Below are 21,419 nucleotides of genomic sequence, written 5' to 3' on the forward strand. Positions count from 1 at the left end.
TATTTGATTATTACTGTTCTCAAAATTTTTTTACTTTTTTTTCCATTCCTCACTGGGCTATTTTCCCTATTGAGGCCCCTGGGCTTATAGCGTCCTGCTTTTCCAACTAGGGTTGTAGCTTAGGAAATAATAATAATAATAATAATAATGATAATAATAATAATAATAATAATAAAAGCATTCTCACTTGTCTATCCATTCACATCATGCTATTTGTCAAGACCCTTTGATTCTTTGCCTCCAAATACTATTTTCGGTTTTATTCATTCTTGTTACGGAGAGATTACCCATTACTAATAACTTTGTTCTTTTTCAGGTCTCTGGCTGTTATATGCACTTCTTACAAGCCTGAAATCAATAGATTCTTCCATTGATAATAGAATACGTTCTATTGTTCTATTGGACGAATGGTGAGTGTGTCTTTAATTCTTTTTAGAATTATCAAGAATAAAGTTGCATGTGATTTGAATACAGAATATCTGAAATATGATTAATACGAAATTAGTAATTTTCTTTAGTGGTCTTTTCATTTTTGAAATTGATAACAAAAGTAATTTTTAACACCGTAGTACTGTAGTCAAGATTATTTTTCATTGCATAACCCTTTTACCCCCAAAGGACGTACTGGTACGTTTCACAAAACTCATCCCTTTACCCCCATGGACGTACCGGTACGTCCTTGCAAACAAATGCTATAAAAAATTTTTTTTCATATTTTTAATATTTTTTTGAGAAAATTCAGGCATTTTCAAAGAGAATGAGACCAACCTGACCTCTCTATGACAAAAATTAAGGCTGTTAGAGCAATTTAAAAAATATATACTGCAAAATGTGCTGGGGATAAAATAACCCTTTGGGGGTTAAGGGTTGGAAATTTCCAAAGAGCCTGGGGGTAAAAGGGTTAAACAGTGTTCAGCATAGATTCTTTGAACTATGACAGTGAAGCTTTAAAGGGCTGTTTATCAATTTTAACGCAACAGGACAACATTTCTAAAGATCCTTAGAGGTTTGAAAAATAGGACAAGAGATTGTAATATCCTTATTCTCATATGTTTCTTTTCCCTCAGGTTGATCAAATATGAAAAGGTCAATAGATTAAATGGAAGAACTGTGAGGAATAGTTGAATCCATGTCATACATTGATGATGGTCTAAGCCAGTTTGCCATCTGGTTTCAGAGCTTCTAAAGGTAAGACATTGAACTTGGTAGAGTTGTTCTATTGAAGGTAAATGCAAGAACTTATAAAGACTGCTTATTTTTGATGATATGAAATAGAATGTGGTCTTAAAACTTTTTTTCTTTGAAGCAGTATTTGAAGCCTGATATAATGTGGGTCAAGTGGTTAAGTCTACTATTAGGTGTAACGATGATATTGTTATTATTATTGCTTGCTAGACTACTACCCTAGTTGGAAAAGCAGAATGCTACAAGCCCAGGGGCTCCAACAGGGAAAATAGCCCAGTGAGGAAAGGAAGCAAGGAAAAATAAAATATCTTACGAACAGTAACAACATTGAAATAAATATTTCTTATTTCTTAGACTATAAAAACTTTAACAAAACCAGAGGAAGAGAAACAAGATAGAATAGTGTGCCCGAGTGTACCTTCAATCAAGAGAACTCTAACCGAAGACAGTGGAAGATCATGGTACAGAGGTTATGGCCCTACCCAAGACTAGAGAACAATGGTTTGATTTCAAGTGTCCTTCTAGAAGAGTGGCTGACCATAGCTAAAGAGTCTCTTCTACCCTTACCAAGAAAAAGTAGCCACTGAACAATTACATTGCCGTAGTTAACCCCTTGGGTGAAGAAGAATTGTTTAGTAATCTCAGTGTTGTCAGGTGTATGAGGACAGGAGAATCTGTAAAGAATAGGCCAGACTATTCGGTGTATGTGTAGGCAAAGGGAAATGAACCATAACCAGAAAGTAGGATCCAATGTAGTACTGTCTGGCCAGTCAAAGGACCACATAACTCTCTAGCGGTAGTATCACAACGGGCGGCTGGTGCCCTAGCCAACATACTACCTTAGAAATAAAGAACGAAATGCTTCTGAAATAAAACTAAAATATTGAAGGTACTGTTGATAGGAAATCTTGAATATAAAGTACACTTCACTAAGGTGAGAAGTGACAGTTTGTTGAAGCTCGTGTTGGAACCAAATGAACTGACGATTTAGTTCTGTGCAGTCTGGAAATATTGATAATTATATTATAGTCGTCTTCAGCTTTCATTCATGTTCAGATGTGGTATAACCCGAAGTGGATAATGTGGGAGGGTGGGCTGTGCCACCCTAGCAGTACCAGCCGAACTCGGTTGAGTCCCTTGTCAGGCTGGGAGGAATGTAGAGAGGAGACGTCCCCTTTTTTGTTTCATTTGTTTGATGTCGGCTACCCCCCAAAATTGGGGGAAGTACATACATACATATACCAAGGCACTTCCCCCAATTTTGGGGGGTAGCCGACATCAACAAATGAAACAAAAACAAAAAGAGGACCTCTACTCTCTACGTTCCTCCAGCCTAACAAGGGACTCAAATTGGGGGAAGTGCCTTGGTATATGTATGTATAACCAGAAGTTACCTCCTTTATCAACGTAATTTTTCTTTGATTCTCTTTCAAGATTCCGTCTATTAGAGTTATGGAATCAAATAGCATTTAGCTAACACAAAACAATCTAATGTGGCATTTTAGCCTCGATTTTTCGTTTTCATTACGAAGTTAATTCATAGCATTTAATGCAATCATCAATTTTGTTATGGAAAATGAAAGTAACTGCTAAAGCCACAAATAGCTCAAGATAAGCTTTTGCATGGTGCAATATAGGAGGAATTGATCAAAACTATGAGTTATATAGGGTTAACCCCATATCGAGAAAGCTTTTGCATAGATTAATGTTGCATGTCAACTTCGTCTTCCCAGAATTTGCAACTTTGAACCCCACAAATGACTTATTGTGCTATAGATGTTGCCTTTTTATCTTGATTGGAATTTTTTTTATCCAATCCAATTGAGCTAGACCATATTTTAGGAATCAAAAGCTAGCAGCAGTAGGGGACTCAGCAGTATGAAGCTTCATCTGTGGTGGAAATGTGGGAGGTTGGGCTGTGGCACCCTAGCAGTACCAGCTGAACTCGGCTGAGTCCCTGGTTAGGCTGGAGGAACGTAGAGAGTAGAGGTCCCCTTTTTTGTTTTGTTTCTTGTTGATGTCGGCTACCCCCCAAAATTGGGGGAAGTGCCTTTGGTATATGGATGGAAAAGCTTCCTTATAGATGCATGTTTGTCGTGAATTTGAAAATCCCATAGATGATAAAATTCTTTGAGAACTTACATACATACATATACCAAGGCACTTCCCCCAATTTTGGGGGGGTAGCTGACGTTAACAAATGAAACAAAACAAAAAGGGGACCTCTACTCTCTACGTTCCTCCCAGCCTGACAAGGGACTCAACCGAGTTCAGCTGGTACTGCTAGGGTGCCACAGCCCACCCTCCCCCGTTATCCACCACAGATGAAGCTTCATAACGATGAATTATCTACTGCTGCTACCTCCGCGGTCATCTAAGGCACCGGAGGAAGCAGCAGGGCCTACCGGAACTGCGTCACAATCGCTCGCATCCTCCTATCACTCAGAACTTAAGGTAAAGGTATACTGTAGTAGCAAAAATGAACGCAGGGCATTATTAGCAAGGGGAGAATTCTGCGTATCGTCACCCTCATAAACTAACTGCCTAAGTCATTTTCTCCACTTGTTGGGAAATAAAAAAAACCTTCTCATTTCCTAATTCTTTATATCATTGTATTGAGCTTCAATTAACAAATTTTCAATATTAAACTTACCCGATAATCATGTAGCTGTCAACTCTGTTGCCCGACAGAATTCTATGGAGGGATACGCCAGCTATCACAATACTAGAAGGGGGTGTTCTTACCAGCGCCACCTGTGGCCAGGTACTCAAGTACTTCTTGTTGACACCTCCTCAATTATTCCTCTGTCGTGCTTCTGACAAGACGTTCTGGGATACGCTTATGTTCTTGGAGTATTTTCACGACTTTGGTGAAGTATTTCTCTTTGATTTCGGCTGTCGCTTTACTGGAAACTTCTATTTTAGCTTAGTTAGCTTTTGGAATTAATTTGATTATTTTTGGTGACGAAGAGAGTATGAACTCTCGTTCACCTTTCAATGGCCGACCCTTCCCTTAGACGGAAGTGTTGGTGTCTAAGAGAGTATAGACTCTCTTTCTTAATTTTGCTTAACAAAAGTTATAGATTTATTTTATATCTCTCCGCCTCTTATAGGCCTCTTCGATTAACTTCCTTTTATTATAAACTTATTAAAATTAATTTGTTTATATTCGACCTTCCTAATAGTAGGCGGTCTTTTCTTGGTACCGAAGTTAATTATCGTGAGCCCGTCATTTCGGTTTTACCTGTTAACATATTATGCTTTTTTAAGGTCTTTGAAAGAATTTCTTTGATAGTCTCGTACTTTTTCAAAGTTGAACTAACGTTTTGTTTGTCTCGGCAGTTGTTGACGTTCAGAACGTTTCAACTTGCACTCTATCGTTACGATAGAGAAAGAATGTTCACGGTTTCACATTGCAGTAAAGAGTAACCGTTTCTAGCGTTTTGTTCATTCTTTCTTAACTTAATGGTTTTGATCCTAATAAGGAACTTTTCTTTTTGGGAAATATTTCAGTTTTTTCCTTTAACAATAATATGTTTTAACGATATATATGATTGGGCTCTTCTCTCAGGTTCTAAGTCAAGAGAGAGAGAGAGAGAGAGAGAGAGATAGAGACGGAGGGAGAAAGAGGATAAACGTTTCCCTCAAGCCTGCCAGGCGTACGAGTAACGTCGTTATCGTTTTGCTCTTATCCCTAGTCTCTTTAGGGGAAGAAACTAAACGTTTCTAGAGTGATCTAGTGTTTAGTCTCTTTCCAGCCACTGAATTTTCTTTCATTAGATTTTTCTGTTACATTATAATTCTGTTTTCGCAATTACTAACTTTTGAGAAGGATAGAATTGCGTGTTTCAGGTACAAACCACTTAAAGTTTCGAGTTCAGTGAAATAAGTGCAAACAGAAATCAAAGTGATAAGTGATTAGCGCAAAGTATGTCAGTGTTATGCGTGAGGGTACTTTTGTGCGCGCCAGTCGTCCTCCCAGTCCGGGACCTCTTGCAAGCTCCCAAGCCCAGGGGAGAAGCAATGTCGAAGGGCATAAGGGTTCGGCAGGCCTTGATCGGCGCACAGAAGTATCCTCGGTGGTTGTGGGCGTGTCTTACCGAGACCGTCACTCCCACCCGCAGACGATTGAGCCCTTATTTTGCTCGTCTGCAGAAGAGATTTAGAGGAGAAAATAAAGGCAGAGTTACGCTGGTCTCAGGTCTCAAGACCTCTTAAACGTAAAGTCCAGACCTATGCCAGACGTACGAAGTAAAGTTCAACAACCCGGATGCAGTCATTGGGTTAGCTCTGTCTCTCCTCAGTCATCAGTTTGTCGGGCTGAGAGTGCGCCTACACTCCCCCCCCCCTATGCTCGCTCCGCCTGATCGCAGTACCACCTGCCAGGCGTACGATGTTGTGGATTCTACTATAGTCCATGCAAGCACAGCTTTCGGACCTGATGCGTGAGTGTCGTGCTGAGAGTGTTGCACCTCCTCCTCCTCCTGCACCGGTGGTGCACCAACCGCCTGCACCCGTTCAGCCTGTGCTGCACCCGCCTGCACCGGTGGTGCACCAACCGGCTGCACCCGTTCAGCCTGTGCTGCACCCGCCTGCACTCGCTGCACCCAGTCGCAGCACCATCTGCCAGGCGTACGATGTTGTAGACTCTACTACAGTCCATGCAAGCACAGCTTTCGGACCTGTTGTGTGAGTGTCGGGCTGAGAGTGTTGCACCTCCCCTGCACCCGTTCAGCCTGTGCTCAACCCGCCTGCACTCGCTGCACCCAGTCGCAGCACCATCTGCCAGGCGTACGATGTTGTAGACTCTACTACAGTCCATGCAAGCACAGCTTTCGGACCTGTTGTGTGAGTGTCGGGCTGAGAGAGTTGCACCTCCCCTGCACCCTTTCAGCCTGTGCTCAACCCGCCTGCACTCGCTGCACCCAGTCGCAGCACCATCTGCCAGGCGTACGATGTTGAACCTCTTTCTGTGTTCGCTGTTCCCAGTGTTGTTCAGCCTCGGCCTTCTTTAAGGCAACCTTCGGTTTGGGATCAGGAGGATTACCCCACTCTTCCTCCTCCTCCCCTGGCTGCTCCACCGGTGGTGCAACTCTCGGTGGAGGTACAACCTCTTCCACCTGTGAGTCAGTCTCCTCAGCTGCTGCACCGAGCTCAACCCGTGCACCCTGATCCTGCACCTCAGACACCTCTGCTTGCGGGAACTTTACCTCGTTCTGCGCAACCTCGGTCTCTTCACGCTCCACTCATACCACAGGAACAGGAACTTTCTGCACCTTCCACTGTTGTTGTTCCAGCTCGTTCTGACTCTGCTGTTCAGCATACCTTACCTCCATTTTCTAACCATGGCAAAAATATGAATCATGAGTTATGAATGTAAGGTAAACATTATGTTGATTTTTAAACCCCATGCAAGCATGCATAAAGCACTCTAGCACTGGTCATGGAATTTCTGAGAAATGTTAAACGCCATGCACACACTCTGCTTTCCTTACAGCAGGCTCTGCTTACAGCAGGCTCTGCTTACTACATGCTCAGCATTCAGCATGCTCTGCATACAACATGCTCTGCATACAGCATGCTCTGCTTTCAGCATGCTATGCATACAACATACTATGCATACAACATGCTCTACATACAGCATGCTCTGCATACAACATGCTCTACATACAGCATGCTCTGCATACAGCATACTCTGCATTCATCATGCTCTGCATACCTTACCGCATGCTTCTCAACATATCTTGGGTTGTTGCCAACTCACTAGACTGTCAAGCAGTTTCATAACGTTGCCTTCTAGTCTGCTGCTTTTGCACCAGTGAACCCTCACTCAGAGAACTTAGCTTTTCTAGGATAAGGTCCCTGTAGATGAGAAAGTTCTTTTCTCCCTCCTTCTGATATTCCCTTGAGGACTCTGTCATTTGGAGGGAGCCTTTAGCTGCATAACCTCTTATGGACTTTTATTTAAGCATAACATGCTTACAGGGAAGGTAATGGTTCCACTTCAGCCGCTAATCCCGTCTGTTACCACACCTGCTCCCATAGACCTTGAGCTGTGTTGCATGACATGCAGTCCAAGCTTAGTCCTTGTTAGAGGATTTTTGTTTACGGAGTCAATGTGTCACGGGGAAGACGTTCAACAACCAACAGAAGGGACTTGTTGTGACGCAGTGCGGCAACCTCAGCAACCCGTTAAGGAGTTGTCTGTACGACCCAGATAGTCTAGACAGATTCGGGTTGTCACTGTACTTCCTCGCTTGCCCATGATTGTCAGTTTACAGACTGTGCAGCAGTATCATGATCTTGTGTCCGGCTCCGTCAGACGACTGGCTTTTAAGAGCTCCCACAAGTCGTCGCTGTCTGGAGATTTTCAAATGGACTATGGATCTGACCAAGGAACTGGGCCTCCTGGTCAATTTTGAGGAGTCTCAGCTCGTTCCATCCCAGACCATTGTTTCCTTGGGTATGGATCTTCAGAGTCGAGCTTTTTGGACTTGTCCGTCGGCCCCAAGGATCTTCCAAGCCCTAGAATGCATCCAGAGCATGCTGAGAAGGAACCGATGCTTAGTCAGGCAGGGGATGAGTCTAACAGGGACACTTTCATCGCTGGCCCTGTTCATCGAGTTAGGGAGACTCCACCTCCGCCCCCTTCAGTATCATCTAGCTGCTCACTGGATAAAGGACATGACGCTAGAGACGGGCTCAGTTCCTGTTTCCGAAGAGATGAGGTCTACTCTAACGTGGTGGAAGAACAGCATTCTTCTCAAGGAAGGTCTACCTTTGGCTGTTCAGACCCCCGACCACCGTCTCTTCTCGGACGCATCGGACACGGGCTGGGGTGCGACACTGGACGGACAGGAATGCTCGGGAACATGGAATCAGGAGCAAAGGACACTTCACATCTATTGCAAGGAGTTGTTGGCAGTTCATCTGGCCTTGATAAACTTCAAGTCCCTCCAGCTTACAAGGTGGTGGAGGTGAACTCCGACTACACCACAGCCTTGGCTTACATCTCCAAGCAAAGAGGGACTCATTCGAGGAAGTTGTTCAAGATCGCAAGGGACCTCCTCATTTGGTCAAAGATCGAAAGCTCACGCTGGTAACGAGGCTCATTCAGGGCGATATGAATGTCATGGCAGATCGCCTCAGCCGTAAGGGTCAGGTCTTCCCCACAGAGTGGACCCTTCACAAGAATGTTTGCAGCAGACTTTGGGCCCTGTGGGGTCTGCCAACCATAGTTCTATTCGCTACCTCGATGACCAAGAAGCTCCTCTTGTATTGTTCTCCGATTCCAGACCCAACAGCAGTTCGCGTGGATGCCTTTCTGCTGGATTGGTCCCATCTCAACCTGTATGCATTCCCGCCGTTCAAGATTGTCAACAGGGTACTTCAGAAGTTCGCCTCTCACAAAGGGACACGGTTGACGTTGGTTGCTCCCCTCTGACCCGCGAGAGAAGGGTTCACCGAGGTACTGCAATGGCTGGTCGACGTTTCCCAGGACTCTTCCTCCTAGAGTGGTCCTTCTGCGTCAACCTCACGTAAAGAAGGTACACCCAAACCTCCACGCTCTTCGTCTGACTGCCTTCAGACTATCGAAAGTCTCTCAAGAACTAGAGGCTTTTCGAAGGAGGCAGCCAGAACGATTGCCAGAGCAAGGACGACATCCACTCTCAGAGTCTATCAGTCTTAATGGGAAGTCTTCCGAAGCTGGTGCAAGGCCAATGCAGTTTTCCTCAACCAGTACCACTGTAACCCAGATTGCTGACTTCCTGTTACATCTAAGGAACGTAAAATCCCTATCAGCTCCTACGATCAAGGGTTACAGAAGTATGTTGGCAGCGGTTTTCCGCCACAGAGGCTTGGATCTTTCCTCCAACAAAGATCTACAGGACCTCCTTAGGTCTTTTGAGACCTCAAAGGAACGTCGGTTGTCCACTCCAGGCTGGAATCTAGACGTGGTCCTAAGGTTCCTAATGTCATCAGGATTTGAACCTTTCCAATCAGCCTCTTTTAAGGACCTCACATTAGAAACTCTTTTCCTCGTGTGCTTAGCAACAGGTAAAAGAGTAAGTGAGATCCACGCCTTCAGCAGGAACATAGGTTTCACATCTGAAACGGCTACATGTTCCTTGCGGCTCGGCTTTTTTGGCTAAAACGAGCTTCCTTCCCGTCCTTGCCCTAAGTCGTTCGAGATCCCAAGCCTGTCCAACATGGTGGGGAACGAACTAGAGAGAGTACTTTGCCCTGTTAGAGCTCTTAAGTACTATTTAAGAAGGTCAAAACCATTACGAGGACAATCAGAAGCCTTATGGTGTGCTATCAAGAAGCCTTCTCTACCAATGTCTAAGAACTCAGTTTCTTACTACATCAGGCTTCTGATTAGAGAAGCAAATTCTCATCTGAAGGAAGAAGACCTTGCTTTGCTGAAGGTAAGGACACATGAAGTGAGAGCTGTGGCTACTTCAGTGGCCTTCAAACAGAACCGTTCTCTGCAGAGTGTTATGGATGCAACCTATTGGAGAAGCAAGTCAGTGTTCGCATCATTCTATCTCAAAGATGTCCAGTCTCTTTACGAGTACTGCTACACCCTGGGTCCATTCGTAGCAACGAATGCAGTAGTAGGCGAGGGCTCAGCCACTACATTCCCATAATTCCATAACTTTTTAACCTTTCTCTTGAATACTTTTTATGGGTTGTTCGGTCGGCTAAGAAGCCTTCCACATCCTTGTTGATTTGGCGGGTGGTCAATTCTTTCTTGAGAAGCGCCGAGGTTAAAGGTTGTGATGAGGTCCTTTAGTATGGGTTGCAGCCCTGTATACTTTAGCACCTTTGGGTTGATTCAGCCTCCAAGAGGAACGCTGCGCTCAGTAAGGAAGACGAACTTAAAAAAGAGACAGAGTAACGGTTCAATTCGACTTCCTTACCAGGTACTTATTATTTCATTGTTATTTGAGATAACTGTTATATGAAATATGGGATACTTAGCTATCCTTTAATCTTGTACACTGGTTTTCACCCACCCCCCTGGGTGTGAATCAGCTACATGATTATCGGGTAAGTTTAATATTGAAAAATGTTATTTTCATTAGTAAAATAAATTTTTGAATATACTTACCCGATAATCATGATTTAATTGACCCTCCCTTCCTCCCCATAGAGAACCAGTGGGACCGAGGAATAATTGAGGAGGTGTCAACAAGAAGTACTTGAGTACCTGGCCACAGGTGGCGCTGGTAAGAACACCCCCTTCTAGTATTGTGATAGCTGGCGTATCCCTCCATAGAATTCTGTCGGGCAACAGAGTTGACAGCTACATGATTATCGGGTAAGTATATTCAAAAATTTATTTTACTAATGAAAATAACATTTCTAATTCACAAATTCCACTGCTGAGAATTTGTGAATTGAAAATCAAGACAATGATATAACGTATTAGGAAATGAGAAGGGTTTTTTTTTGAGTTCCCAACAAGTGGAGAAAATGACTTAGGTAAATTAGTTTATGAGGGTGACGATATGTAAAATGTTTAAATGATTGCATGCACAGTTACAGTAATGGACTAAATAGAAATTGATTGAAGTGCCTTCAAATAAACAGTACGGGTTACAATATGCCACTTTTTTTGCTGTTTTTAGTGATAGGAACATAAATATAAGATGTTTGAGTCCTTGTTGTACCTCGTTATCCATGTTTAGAAATACCAAAGGATTTTAACGTGTACAGTATGACAATATTAACTGATTTCATGTTATTTCAGAAAATCTGCTGCCTTGAGCGAAATCTGAAAGCAGCCCAGAGAATCGTCTCAATTGAAAACTCTTCGAGAGGAGGCCGAGTGTTCTCAGCGGGACGTGGCCAGTCGGGTATCAGTTCCGAAACCGATTCAAAGGTTTAAGTTGACAGCTGATTGCTGAGATGGGAAAGAGAAGTCCCTCGCTTCCCTTGCGGTCTTCCAGATGCAGATCCGTTTTCTATGTCACTGTTGGATGTTTTGTCCCTTTCATAAAAAGTAAACTTATGCACAGAAGTCCAAGGGGGTGGTAGGGTTACTCTTGAGGGAGGCTTGAGCTCATGTTTTCACTCATGTCTATGAATTGGTACGTGAATAATGTTTTATGTTATTGTATTATGGAATGTGTAGTAGAATGTGTAATGTCAAATGTAATTGCCAAAAAATCATATTCTTCTATGAATGGTCAAAGAAACTTTACTTTGGCGTAAGCATATTTCGATTGCTTTCAGTTTTTGTGTGATGTTTAATACTGGATGTGTTGGTATAGAGAATGTACAATTTTTGTTCAAGCTCATAGAAAACCCTAGATTTTTCAATTTAATTTTGAAAATATTTTTTAAAGCGAGATGTTTTTTGTGATGGTTATATTTTAATTCCAATATTTTGAACTGGCCAATTTCATTTAAATTTTGTGGTGTGTTATGTAGGAAATTGAACTCGTAGAGCATTTTTTTTACAATGAGCTGGACTTGTCATTTTTCATTTTAATTTGATTGACTATCACGTTGACTTTTTCATTGTTTACATGAAACTTTAACAAATTTAAATCCTGCCAGATGTCTTTAAAGGTAAAAACTTGAAATAGTTTGCGTTCAATTAAATCAATAGTTATTCCTTTGGTTGAGTGTATGGGAATACTTTTATTATATGTATGACACATGCTGTCCCTTCGAAAGGTGGTACCAGCTTGGGGCTTAAATAGCTTTTCGTCTTAGGTCTGACATTCATATCCTGTACCTGAAATAGGGATAAATACTGCTGTGGCCATTTTTAAGTCTGTGGGGAAAGCCTTACTTATTTATAACATTGTCAGTAACTAGAAAGATGCAGTTAAGTGAAATTTTATTCAAGTTAATCAGTCTAGGTTGAACATATACCAAGGCACTTCCCCCAATTTTGGGGGGTAGCCGACATCAACAAATGAAACAAAACAAAAAAGGGGACCTCTACTATCTACGTTCCTCCCAGCCTGACAAGGGACTCAACCGAGTTCAGCTGGTACTGCTAGGGTGCCACAGCCCACCCTACAGTATGGCTCTGAGAAATGTTAGACTTCACTGGAAAAAAGTCTGATTGTTTCGAACAAAAACTATCTTGTTCTTGAATTGCTATGAGAAATTTGACCTAACTTTTCAGATGCATTTGTAGCCGAAGTCTTAATTGACGTAGAAGCATCTTGAATTGTCTGGCAAAACTTAGAATCAATAGAGTATTTACTTTTCAAATGTACATAATTTTTTATTGCCAATATTGCTTAGGTAATGAAACAAAATGATAGTGAACTGCATACTGTATATATGTCCCAGATGTTAATTAGGAAAGTATTGGTGCTACTATTTGAAGGAATTTCATATCTAGGAGTATGATTCATGATTTTATATTTCTCAGCTTTATAGATGTCTAGGTGATGAGATTCTTACAGCCTTTTCATTACAGCAAAGATAAGGTTTTCATGGTCAATCTGTGACATCGTAACTTAAGAATACATTGATAATGTTTTTGAATAGCATTATATATCTTTGGTAACTTCAAGGCCAGGATAAAATTCTATTGGTTTTACATTGAATAGGTTTCCTTTTGCAAAATAATGCACCGCTTAAGATATCAATGGATTTATAGAGAGGTTTTGGAAGCTATGATCTTCTGCAGTTTTATATAGACTTCAGGTGTCTATACGTGGTAATTACAGAGTTCTTTTAAGATATCTAGTATAGGGTTCATTTTGTCTATCATACATACGTACATATACCAAGGCACTTCCCCCAATTTTGGGGGTTAGCCGACATCAACAAATGAAACAAAACAAAAAAAGGGGACCTCTACTCTCTACGTTCCTCCCAGCCTAACAAGGGACTCAACCGAGTTCAGCTGGTACTGCTAGGGTGCCACAGCCCACCCTCCCACATTATCCACCACAGATGAAACTTCATAATGCTGAATCCCCTACTGCTGCTACCTCCGCGGTCATCTAAGACACCGGAGGAAGCAGCAGGGCCTACCGGAACTGCGTCACAATTGCTCGCCATTCATTCCTATTTCTAGCACGCTCTCTTGCCTCTGTCACATCTATCCTCCTATCACTCATAGCTTTCTTCACTCCATCCATCCACCCATTATATGATAGTCTATTATGTGATAGTATTATTGTCTCAATGCCTTCATTCCTGATGCGTTGAAATGCAGTCATTTTACACACAAGTAGATAGTAGTTTTGGTTTGGCATTTACAATGTTGTTAAGGAGATATAGGGATTAATCTGCTCTTATTTGACCATAGTGAGATTTTGTATGCTGGAAGTCCTGGTTATCTCTTACTTGCGACTTTGAACTGTAAATAGCGATATTATTTTACTTGGTTTAGGAAGTATTGGATTCATATAAGGTTTTTATTCTTGGTTTAATAGTTTTGGACAAATATTTAGTTCATGACAGAGAAGTAAGGAAATCTGAAAGAACCAGATGGTGGAGTTTGGACGCTAGAAAGAGTTTGTTAATGATAGATTGCTTCCAGTTAGTATATAATACCATTTGTCATCAGGATGTTAGATGATGATAATAGTACTTATAGTCTATTTCTTTTAGCGAGGCAGATTTGCACCGACTCGCAACGGTGCCCTTTTAGCTCGGAAAAGTTTCCTGATCGCTGATTGGTTAGAATTATCTCGTCCAACCAATCAGCGACCAGGAAACTTTTCCGAGCTAAAAGGGCACTGTCGCGAGTCGAGGCAAACCTGCCTCGCTAAAAGAAATTGACTATAGTATTCCATACGCAATGTGACTGTGGATTTTGGTTTTCGTATTCTAATTCCTAACATCAGAAATTGACGTTTAGTGCTTCTATGTTTCAAACATCAAGGTTTGAAATTTATGTAAGTTTGATATTAGGTTTAAGGTTCCATTTGTTTCAAATGAATTAGGCACTAATCTTGTCTTCTACATGAGGATAGGTTCATGATGTATCATTTTCAATGTTATCTAACTGCTTGCTAAAATATTTCCAAATTAGAAATTTAGTTTTAAGAAGTTGGGATCTCAAAAAAAGGATTTTGACGAAGGAAAAATCTATTTCTGGGCTCAACCTGTGTCGCTCCGTGAAATGCTCCTTAAAGCACCATTTCAAAGGTATAAATACTGCTAAATATACCAGAGGAAAAAGTTGCATGGAATGCTAGGAATATATCCAGCTCGCTCACCCCTAAAGGGTGTCGGTATTAAAACTGGGGCGAGTGATACCACTACCAGAGGTCCCTTTCCAATTAGACTTCTCCCTCCTCAAAATCCTCCGTTACTACGAGGTGTCGTTCAAGTGAAAGAGGTTTGCTTTTCTTCAAGTTTTACTTCTTGAGCAATTGAATCTGTCTTTTAGTCTGCTTAAGAAAGTTTCCTGCACAGATTTTAATCTTGGAAAGTCTTATCAGTTTATGATTCCTTTGAATTCATAAATCAAAGTAGATTTTGGTACTTACAGATAAGCAAAGTGTTTTACCTGATTTTATTTTTCCATCAGAATATTAATTCTGGATTCAAGCATTCAGTTTTGTTTAATTTGTAATGATACAAATTTTGGCAACATAGGATATGTGACCTGCTGTTTTTAACTTTTCAGATCAGAAAACTTTAAAATGTTTTCTTTTCCTTTTTCAGCAAATCTTTGTTCTAGACCAACTAAGCCCGAGTTTAGTTTGATTCAAAAATAATTTTTTTCTTTAATAGATTCCGTTCTAAGAATGTCTTATTAGTTTGTGATACTGTACTTTTGTCTTTAGAAAACTAAGATAAATTGTGGTACTAGTATATGTAAAAATGGTTTTACTTATCATTTTTACTTTGGAAACTATGGTTTTAGGATTCGAGATCCATCGTTTTCAATGTTTGTTCAACTTTCAGGAAAAAAGTTTGTAGCTTAGCCTATGTTAACTTGTATTCTTTTGTAAGAATTTGAGAATTCAGAAAATATATCTTGTTTACTTTTTGTCAAGTCCTGTTCTAGAACAATTGAACGTGTCTTTTAGTCTTAATTCAGAAAGTAATTTTTGTTCTAGAACAATTGAACGTGTCTTTTAGTCTTAATTCAGAAAGTAATTTTTGTTCTAGAACAATTGAACGTGTCTTTTAGTCTTAATTCAGAAAGTAATTTGTACTTTACAAATTTGGTCTTAGAAAGTCTATTCTTTGGTACTTGAGGTCATCGTATAATCGTACCAGTTTCGAACCCACAGGATGGCGTTGTCGTTTCTTTCTCTGAGGTCTTGATCTGATCAAGGAGAGTCCAGTGGACACCCTCGTAGGATGTTTTCCATTGTAGTGTTGCCCCAAATGGGCATTGAAGGTTGGTGGTTAATCTCCATTTGTGTCTGTTATCTTTAGTTTTGCCCACTTATACCCTTTGGTTAGGGTTACTCGATTGTTCTTGGTCAGGGTGTTTGAGCAGCGCTCCATTGGATGGCCATTGGTTTCTTTTCAACTACTTTTCTAGCCTGTGAGCAGTTGCCCAGATTGGATCTAGTCCATCCACTGTTATGAAGCTTATTATTATTATCATAAGCTTAGCGGGATTTCAGTCTACCCTGCTTTCCGATAATTGGGGAAGGGATTGTGAGGTCATTCATTTTATTCTTTTCAGTTTTTGCTAGCGTTTCTCGTATATTGGGTGGTGGGATACCTGGTACTGTGTATAAAGATGCTAGAGGTGTTGATTTTAAGGTGCCAGTAATATGACATGACTTATTTGGCTCTGGATCTTATTTGGCATGAGATTGCCCACACTGGTGCACAGTACTCTGCAATAGAGTAACAAAATGCCAGGGCTGTTTGTCTGTCTCGGGGTCTATTCGTCAGCTGGTGTAGGCGGGTTTACTGAGAAGATTATTCCTAGTTGCTGCTTTATTTGCTTTTATTTGCATGTTCTTTAAAGGAGAGTGTTCTGTCAGGAGTGACACCTAAGTAGACGGAGTAGGGAGGATTTTCCAGTTTTGTTACCCAATTTTATCTTTAATTTTCTTTTTGCTTGGCGATTGATCACGTGGAAGGCACACACCTGTGTTTTCCTTGGATTGGCATTGAGGTGCCACTTTTTGTAGGAGGAGAGGGTAGTCAGGGCTTTTGACATAATTTCTTCGATGGTAGTAAAGGAGTCTGATTGTCTAAAAATGCACAGGTTGTCTGCATATATGTACCTGTGGATGCTCTGGCACTTAGGCTGGTATGTATAGATCTTAAATTGTGTTGGTGCCAGCACTGACCATTGTGGAAGGCCGTTTTTATGTATCCTCCATCTGCTTTTTCTGTCATCTATTTCTACAAAAGATTGCTGATTGGAAAGTAATAATTCAGCGATGTGGACTATGCTGGTATTCCGTATAGTGGGGCCACCTTCAGAAATATTGCTCTAAAGTTTATAGTAACATATGCTGTTTAACCCTATTACCCCCAGGCTCTTTGGAAATTTCCAACCCTTAACCCCCAGGGGGTTATTTTTTTTCCCAGCACATTTTGCAGTATATTTTTTTAAAATTGCTCTAACAGCCTTAATTTTTGTCATAGAGAGGTCAGGTTGGTCTCATTCTCTTGGAAAATGCCTGATACTTTTCTAAAAATTATCAAAAATATGAAAAAAAAAAATTTATAGCATTTTTTTTGCAAGGACGTACCGGTACGTCCATGGGGGTAAAGGGATGGGTTTTGTGAAACGTACCAGTACATCCTTTGGGGCTAAAAGGGTTAAGGTTGACAAAGACTATACTGGTAATTTCCTTCTCAAGCCTGTTCTCATTGTATTGCGTCACATTTTATCTATGACTGCAGCAGGATCAACCTTGTCTAAAACCAGCTTGGTTTGACGACTGGTTCTTCAGTAGTTGGTTTGATATGGGCTAAGATCATTCGTTTGTGTAAGTTGTACAGGATACGCATTAACCCTTTTACCCCCAAAGGACGTACTCGTACGTTTCACAAAAGCCATCCCTTTACCCCCATGGACGTACCGGTACGTCCTTGCAAAAAAATGCTATGAAAAAATTTTTATTCATATTTTTGATAATTTGTTGAGAAAATTCAGGCATTTTCCAAGAGAATGAGACCAACCTGACCTCTCTATGACAAAAATTAAGGCTGTTAGAGCAATTTTTAAAAAATATATACTGCAAAATGTGCTGGGAAAAAAATAACCCCCTGGGGGTTAGGGGTTGGAAATTTCCAAATAGCCTGGGGGTAAAGGGTTAAGGATATAGGTCAATAGCTCTTGTGGGATGATGGATCTATCCCTGGTTTCATCAAGGCCGTTACTCTCGCTCTTCTCCAGATCTTTGGGATTTTGTAGGTCGTTGCACAGGAATTGAATAGCAACAGGAGCCATGCTTATGTTTTGTCTCCAAAATGTAAGGTAATTTTTATTAGGTCATTTACGCCAGTCGCTTTCTCTGGTCTGAGAAGTTTCATAGCAGCATTAGAAGTTTTATTCCAGCTGTTACCAAGTTGTGGAATGATCTTCGTAATCGGGTAGTTGAATCGGTAGAACTTCAAAAGTTCAAAGTTGCAGCAAATGTTTTTATGATGACCAGGCTGACATGAGTCTTTTTATAGTTTATACATGACATATCTGTTTTTGACGTTAATAGTTTGTATAAGACATATCTGTTTTGACGTTGTTACTGTTTTTAGAATGATTTATTTTTAATTTATTCTCATGATTTATTTATTTCCTTATTTCCTTTCCTCACTGGGCTATTTTTCCCTATTGGAGCCCTTGTGCTTATAGCATCTTGCTTTTCCAACTAGGGTTGCAGCTTGGCTAGTAAGAATAATAATAATAATTTAGTTCTTTTACGGTGAACAGTTGCAAGGTGTCGTCACGGTTTTGCATGATATGGTCCATACCGTGTCTCATTTTTTTTAAGGTATCTCATGTTTGTTAGGTACCCACTCTTTGTTGTGAGGCTTGCTGTTCAGCAGCAGTTGGTGCGCTACCTAGTTGGGGTTTACGGCAGCTAATCTAGGCTGGGGACTTTTCCAAGTTCAGTTTCTCTATGGTTACCCAGGCTTTTTGGCTTTTATAGTTCTTGTTTATGGAAGTTATGCGTTCATGCCACTCCAAAATCAAACCATTGTTCTCTAGTCTTGGGTAGTGCCATAGCCTCTGTACCATGGTCTTCCACTGTCTTGGGCTAGAGTTCTCTTGCTTGAGGGTACACTCAGGCACACTATTCTTCTATCTGATTTCTCTTCCTTTTGTTTTGTTAAAGTTTTTATAGTTTATATAGGTAATATTTATTTTAATGTTGTTACACTTCTTAAAATATTTTATTTTTCCTCCTTTCCTTTCCTTACTGGGCTATTTTCCCTGTTGGGGCCCCTGGGCTTATAGAATTCTGATTTTTACAACTAGGGTTGTAGCTTAGCAAGTAATAATAATAATAATAATAATAATAATAATAATAATAATTCTTTTTTGTTACTGATTGAGGCAAAAAGTGCCTCTCTGAAGTTCCATGGTACTTTTAAGAAAGGGATCTTCATTATATGCCTGAATGTAATTCCTGTACTGCTTTCTGGAGTGCTCGTTGAGACCTGTTACTTGTCATTTTGCCTTCTGAAATTGAGACTTAGGATTCAGGATTCCTTGTCTTTAATGTTTATCTTTAGGGTACAAAGTTTGTGGCTTAGGTTATGGTTCCTGGTCTTGTAAGATATCAGGAGTTTAGTAAACAATTAGTTTTCAATTGCTTTTCATCAAGTTTGTTCAAGAGTAATAGAACTAATCTTTAGTTGGATTCAGAAAGAGTTTGTCCTGTACAAATTTTAGTCTTTAGTAATCTTAGTTTAACCCTTTTACCCCCAGGCTCTTTGGAAATTTCCAACCCTTAACCCCCAAGGGGTTATTTTTTCCCCAACACATTTTGCAGTATATTTTTTTTTAATTGTTCTAACAGCCTTAATTTTTGTCATAGAGAGGTCAGGTTGGTCTCATTCTCTTGGCAAATGCCTGAATTTTCTCAAAAAATTATCAAAAATATGAAAAAAAGAATTTTTTTAGCATTTTTTTGCAAAGACGTACCAGTACGTCCATTGGGGGTAAAGGGATGAGTTTTGTGAAACGTACCAGTACGTCCTTTGGTGGTAAAAGGGTTAAGATACTTTTGGCTCCAGAAATTACAGATGAAGTCTGGCAAATTTAAATTTAGAAAGTCTTTTACTTATTGTCATATTGCCTTGAGAATTCATTGTCTACAATATTATTTACCTTCCGTAATATAAAGTTCGAAGCTTAGGGTATGTTCATTGGTATTCATAAGAAATTTAGTTAGATAAAATTTCTTATAGATTTTTGCCTTTCATTCATTTCTCTAGGAAATCTGAGTCTTTTATCATTGATGCAGAAAGTTATTGTTCCGTACAGAATTTGGTCCAGGAAAGTCGGTTTATGATACTGATGGGTATAGTGAATATAGGTAGATTTTTATTTGTTTGAATTGAGTGTGTCTTATGATCAGACATTTTTAAGACTATAGGAGAATTACAAAAGGGCTTTTAAAGTTGTTTATATAGCAGTGTTTCAAAGAAATATTTACTGATACATTATACATCAGAAACGTTAAGGCATCGACTGACTTTCTGGATGTTCTTGTTTTATCGGTTTGTGAAAACTTTTACCGTACAATATTAGTTTTGTCTGTGATTTTTCCTACTTTCAACCCATTTTCTTTTGAAAAAAGCATATTTCTCCATAGTTGTTATGCCTGAACTGTCAGTTTTTACTTGCAATGGCACAGATAGGAAGGTATTTGGCCAGAATGCACTTTAATTATTGGTCCAAAAAGATGTTATTTGGCATTGAAAATTACTTTTGGAAATAGTTTCACACAATAATTCCATTCATGAAAATCTCATACCTAAAAGTTTTTTCAAATTTCTAGTTTTTAGTTTTCAAAATTCTGCTTGTTTTTTCAATATAACACCTAACATTTCTTCTGAGTTTCATTTGTATAATCTCCTACCTAGAAGTTTTTTTCAAATTTCTTGTTTTTTAGTTTTCAAAATCCTGCTTGTTTTTCTATATAACACCTAACATTTCTTCTGAGTTTCATTTGTATAATCTCATACCTAGAAGTTTTTTTCAAATTTCTTGTTTTTAGTTTTCAGAATTCTGCTTGTTTTTCTTTATAACACCTAACATTTCTTCTGAGTTTCATTTGTATAATCTCATACCTAGAAGTTTTTTTCAAATTTCTAGTTTTTAGTTTTCAAAATTCTGCTTATTTTTCTTTATAACACCTAACATTTCTTCTGAGTTTCATTTGTATAATCTCATACCTAGAAGTTTTTTTCAAATTTCTTGTTTTTTAGTTTTCAAAATCCTGCTTGTTTTTCTATATAACACCTAACATTTCTTCTGAGTTTCATTTGTATAATCTCATACATAAGTTTTTTTCAAATTTCTTGTTTTTAGTTTTCAGAAATCTGCTTGTTTTTCAATATAACACCTAACATTTCTTTTGAATTCTTTTTGTATGAAAACTAGATTTCACAGACATGAAAGTCTGGTGAAATAGTTTCTTAGCTCAAAAAGTTTATCTTAAGTTTGTGTTCCTACAATTTCATAGGTTCTGCGTTGCATTCTGCCAATTAAGTAGAGAGATTCTTGCAAATAAGTAAAGGGGATTTTGTCCAGCAATTGTAGGCTTACATGATGTTGCATAGAAATGGGAGTTCTTGACTGAATTTTATTTACCAAGTTTATTTCAGATGATTTTGGTTGCATAATTAACCCTTTTTACCCCCAGGCTCTTTGGAAATTTCCAACCCTTAACCCCCAGGGGGTTATTTTTTTCCCAGCACATTTTGCAATATATTTTTTTAAATTGCTCTAACAGCCTTAATTTTTGTCATAGAGAGATCAGGTTGGTCTCATTCTCTTGGAAAATGCCTGAATTTTCTCAAAAAGATATGAAAAATATGAAAAAAAAAATTTTTATAGCTTTTTTTTTGCAAGGACGTACCGGTACGTCCATGGGGGTAAAGGGATGGGTTTTGTGAAACGTACCAGTACGTCCTTTAGGGGTAAAAGGGTTAATGTCTTTAAAGACTGCTTTCCTTGTCTCTCCACACAAAAGTCTTAACCCTTTCACCCCCAAAGAACGTACTGGTACGTTTTACAAAACCCATCCCTTTACCCCCATGGACGTACCGGTACGTCCTTGCAAAAAAATGCTATAAAATTTTTTTTT

The 21,419-nt window shown here is 39.7% G+C and overlaps 1 long non-coding RNA gene across 1 annotated transcript; it reads left to right on the forward strand.

Annotated features, from left to right (window-relative positions):
• Positions 1–314: 314 nt before the first annotated feature.
• On the forward strand, positions 315–13,686 carry LOC137635858 (uncharacterized). The gene is made up of 3 exons (XR_011042811.1): positions 315–410; positions 1,068–1,188; positions 10,943–13,686. It is a non-coding gene; the product is annotated as an uncharacterized lncRNA (long non-coding RNA).
• Positions 13,687–21,419: the final 7,733 nt, after the last annotated feature.

The sequence above is a fragment of the Palaemon carinicauda genome, unplaced genomic scaffold (assembly GCF_036898095.1).
Source record: "Palaemon carinicauda isolate YSFRI2023 unplaced genomic scaffold, ASM3689809v2 scaffold185, whole genome shotgun sequence".
NCBI lineage: Eukaryota > Metazoa > Arthropoda > Malacostraca > Decapoda > Palaemonidae > Palaemon > Palaemon carinicauda.